Genomic DNA, 4,602 nt, shown 5'->3' on the forward strand with positions numbered 1-4,602 from the left:
GAAACTGGCTCCGAGATTTGTGGGTCCGTTTCCAGTGTCCAGAGTCATCAACCCGGCGTGCACGCTTGCAACTCCCAGGACCTTGAGAGTGCACCCAACGTTTCACGTTAGTAGAATCAAGCCGGTGTGTGAGAGCACACTTGTTCCCGCCTCCAAGCCCCCTCCACCGCCCCAGTTCTTTGAAGGGGGTGACGTTTACAAGGTCCGTAAGCTACTGGAGGTCCGTAATAGGGAGGGCAAGCAATTCCTGGTAGACTGGAAGGGTTACGGTCCTGAGGCTAGAAGCTGGATAGCTGCTTCATTTATCGTAGACAAGACTCTTATCCACGACTTTTACAATCAGCCTGGGCCATCAGGAGTTGGCCCTAGAGGGGGGGGTACTGTTGTGCACCGACAGATATGCTAGAGAGGTTCAGGTCATTTATGTTCGCTTTCTCTCATTCCAGGCTTCCTGATTGTTTTCACCTGTCATCACACCTGTCTCCTATGCTCATCAGTGTCAGCCCCGCCCCTGATTGGTCCCACCTGTGTCTTGTTACCATGTGCTTAAATTCCCCTGTCTCCCAGTGTTCCTTGTCAGTTCGTCTGGTCTTTTGCCATGATCAGGTCGGGTTATGTTGTGCTCTTGAAAAGTTTTTGATCCCTCACTACGTGAGCGCTTTCATTTTGTTCACTGCAGAACCGAAAAATAAAGTACTTACAAATACTTTATCTCTGTCTCCCGGGTCGTGCAATTGGGTCCTACTTCCTAAGTGTCTGAGATCGTAACATTATTATACTTTATAAGTTAGGATTTACTTAATAAAATCCTCGTAACAATTTGCACTAACACTAACAAAGTAACTTTTACTGTTGAAGGATTAAGTAAATCCTAGACAGTGTTAAGTATAACATACTTAATTTTAGAGTAAATAACCATAATCTTTATACATCACAATTCACAGCCACAATGCAATTCAAAATATTTATTTTGTCAGCAAATAAGATTCAATTTTATAAAAACTCTTGTTTTTCTAAAATAAAAATTCAGTGTCAAGAAATTCACACTTAGGATAATAAAGAAAAATAAAATACAAATATATAAACATTTGTTTTAATCTGCAATCAAGTGACAGAACAGGTGCCTAACTTGACACAACACCAACATGCATGTTGAAACAGCTGCTGAACATTTACAGTCTGTGTACATTTATGCACCCTGCATCACAAAAATTACATTCCCCCAGACCTAAAATTCAATTTGCAGTTTTGTTTGACTGAAACGTATTTCTCTCCAGATTACGTTTGTATTTGACGTATTACAAATACGTCTCTAATCAACGTATCTTTGCCGTTTGTTGTCTCTCTTTTCTACAATTCTGTTATGAATTATAAAAAGCGTCCTCTGGTCTTATTTATTATTATGTTATATGTTGTTTCGCCTGCGTATTCTGACAGCAATAAGCGTTGTAACGGATCATATGAATTGGTGTGAAGACTTACTGCTGGTGACTCTCCTTTATTTTCTTTCTTTAGGTGACAATACATTAATTAAAACTCGTAAACTATCACCACCTCAACGGAGTCAGTCCCATACGGGTCAAATCAACGATTAAACTTGTTATAAAATGCGCATCTGTCCGTAATCTACACCATAAAGTTCGCATTTTAACCTAAAACAAAGTGCGCTTCCTTTTAACCTTTCAAAATAAATGTCAGATTTATCTGTTAAGCGGAAGTAGTATAAAACGTCTATATTTATTCAAACAATACAATATAAAAGGCATACACACACACACACTGACAGAAACACATAGACACTCACATACGTACACACACACACATACGCACACACACACAGAATGACAGACGCACACACAGAGACACACACTCTGACACATACATACACACACAGGCAGAGACACACACACATATACACATGCACGCATACTCTGCAGACTGACCCTTGACCTCCCAATTGTCTCTCAGATATAACCCTCCTGCTTTATATTAAATATATTATATCTACCTAAATATAAGGTGCCCGACTCCACCTGCAGGTGGATCACAGACTTCCTGACCGACAGGAAGCAGCACGTGAGGCTGGGGAAACACGTCTCAGGCTCCCGGACCACCAGGTTCCCCCCAAGGCTGTGTTCTTTCCCCTCTGCTGTTCTCCCTGTACACCAACAGCTGCACCTCCAGTCACCAGTCCGTCAAGCTCCTAAAGTTCGCGGATGACACCACCCTCATTGGGCTCATCTCTGGTGGGGACGAGACCGCCTACAGGTGGGAGACTGACCACCTGGTGACCTGGTGCAGCCAGAACAACCTGGAGCTCAACGCTCTAAAGACAGTGGAGATGGTTGTGGATTTCAGGAGGAATGCAGCCCCACCCGCCCTCTCATCCTGTGTGACTCAACCGTCGACGCTGTGGAGTCCTACCGCTTCCTGGGCTCCATCATCTCCCAGGACCTCAAGTGGGAGCTGAACATCGGCTCCATCACCAAGAAGGCCCAGCAGAGGATGTTCTTCCTGAGGCAGCTGAGGAAATTCAACCTGCCAGGGAGAATGATGGTACAATTCTACACGGCCATCGTTGAGTCCATCATCTGCTCCTCCATCACCGTCTGGCACCCTGCAGCCACAGCCAAAGACAAGCGCAGGCTGCAGAGCATCATCCGCTCGGCCGAGAGGGTTATCGGCTGCAATCTGCCTTCCCTCCAGGTCCTGTTCACTTCCAGGTCACTGAAGCGGGCCAGAAAGATTGTCGCTGACCCCTCCCACCCTGGACACTCCCTGTTCGAGTCCCTCCCCTCGGGGAGGAGGCTGCGGTCCATCATGACAAAGACCACCCGCCACACCAAAAGCTTTTTCCCGTCGGTAGTCGGGCTCATCAATGGACCCCGGGACTGACTGACTGTCACCCCCAGGACTACCACCTCTTCTTCCACCTTCCTCTCTCCTCCTTCTTCCCGCTCCTTCCTCTTCCTCCTCCTCCCTCTTCCTCCCTCCTCCTCCCTCCTCCTTCTTCTTCCCTCCTCCACACACGTCACTTTAACATGCACTTTAACTTGAGGCCTCCTCCACACACATGCCACTTTATTTGCATGCACTTTAACTTAAACACACGCCACGCGTAACATACACTTTTAACTAAAACACACCACTTGAAGCACACACCCAAACACTTTCACATTATTTGTTGTCTTTCTGTCGTGTTGATTGTTGTTTGTTTGTCATGTCCAAATGTTGCACCTTCCACCAAAAAAAATTCCTCGTTTGTGTAAACATTCCTGGCAATAAAACTGTTTCTGATTCTGATTCTGATTCTGATAAGACTTTGAGGTCATGGGGGGAATCCCCTCCAAAACCTTCACAAGAGAAAATTGTCACCGTGCCAATAACCCTTGTACGATGCTTAAAACCAGTCTTTTAGTAAATAAATCGCATCCCGCCAACATCTCCTTGCCTTCAAGGAGGATCGATACGTCAACGGGATCTTCTCCATCGGTGCCACGGACAACCACGATCCTCACGATGTGTTGAGATGCATCACTGCGGCTGTCCACCTGTATATAACATACAATAAGAATTTAGACAATGGTATCAACATATTAATTAACTAACGGCGAATTAAACATTACACAAACTTTGATACAATAAAATGAATAAATCAATTTAAAAAACTTACCAGGCAGTCTTCAAATAACGCCTCCTCTTTCTCACCAAGGTACAGGATAAGGCTGCGGATAATAGTTTCTCGTTTCATCCCAATGCTTTGGTTCTGTGAATAAATAAATATGTTGTCAATACTGAACCCCTTGTTCATGCAAAATGAACTGCATACATCTGCAGAAACAGTGAAAGCAAGACTCATTTGTGGAAGCATGGAGTGTGGAGGAACATAGAAGCAACAGAGTAGGAGTAAGCCCCTGTCAACAACCACTTGAGTTAAATGTGACTACAAATAATATATCGCCACTCATCATCACTGAGAGAAGCCCCGCCCCCTTTACGGGCGCTGGCCAAACGTGCGTGTGCGTGTACAGCCGCACCAAAAACGTCTTGTCAAAAACCTGCCGGGCCAAACAGCGCGGTGTACCTGGAGCGGACCTGCGTGCGCAACCAACCGTTGATTTTGGGTTCAAGATATTTAAAAAAAGAAAGGAAAGAGTACGGCGAACACCACCATCTACTCCATGAGTTGTGTCTCGATGACGAGGCTTCAGTTGCACTTCCGACCGAGCAGGAGTCAGTTGAGCACGGTGTTTTCTTGAAATAAAGCTTTGTTTTTTACAATATTCTACTCAAAGCCTTGTTTCTTCTCATTGTCGAGTGCTATTTAAACCGCGCCGCCCAACAAAAAGAATGTCACCAGCCGCCACTGAATGAAACCGACAGAGAACCAGACAGCAAACATGAGCTCACACAGCGCTGTCATAGCTAGCATGTTTCAGTCTTATTTCAGTATGTTCAAACAATGTACCGAGCGTTACTAACATAAAGCCGGCAGCTGCTGGAATATTGCGGCTCGCAAACGTCTTTCTCTCTCACACGCGTAACAAGGACCATATATTTTCAAAAACGTAGAGACGACTTACTTGTTCTGGCATGAAGCTC

General features: G+C 45.1%; 1 long non-coding RNA gene across 1 annotated transcript in view; it reads right to left on the bottom strand.

The window, feature by feature from the left end:
* Positions 1-3,342: 3,342 nt before the first annotated feature.
* The window catches only part of LOC130209788 (uncharacterized), a 1,567-nt gene continuing 307 nt past the window's right edge, over positions 3,343-4,602 (bottom strand). Inside the window, exons 1-3 of the long non-coding RNA XR_008834709.1 lie at positions 4,584-4,602; positions 3,674-3,766; positions 3,343-3,551 (exon numbers count right to left, since the gene is read on the bottom strand). The exon at positions 4,584-4,602 is cut by the window's right edge and continues 307 nt beyond it. This is a non-coding gene — a long non-coding RNA (uncharacterized LOC130209788). The remainder of the gene's footprint in view (positions 3,552-3,673; positions 3,767-4,583) is intronic.

Source organism: Pseudoliparis swirei, chromosome 19, assembly GCF_029220125.1.
Source record: "Pseudoliparis swirei isolate HS2019 ecotype Mariana Trench chromosome 19, NWPU_hadal_v1, whole genome shotgun sequence".
In the NCBI taxonomy this organism is placed as follows: domain Eukaryota; kingdom Metazoa; phylum Chordata; class Actinopteri; order Perciformes; family Liparidae; genus Pseudoliparis; species Pseudoliparis swirei.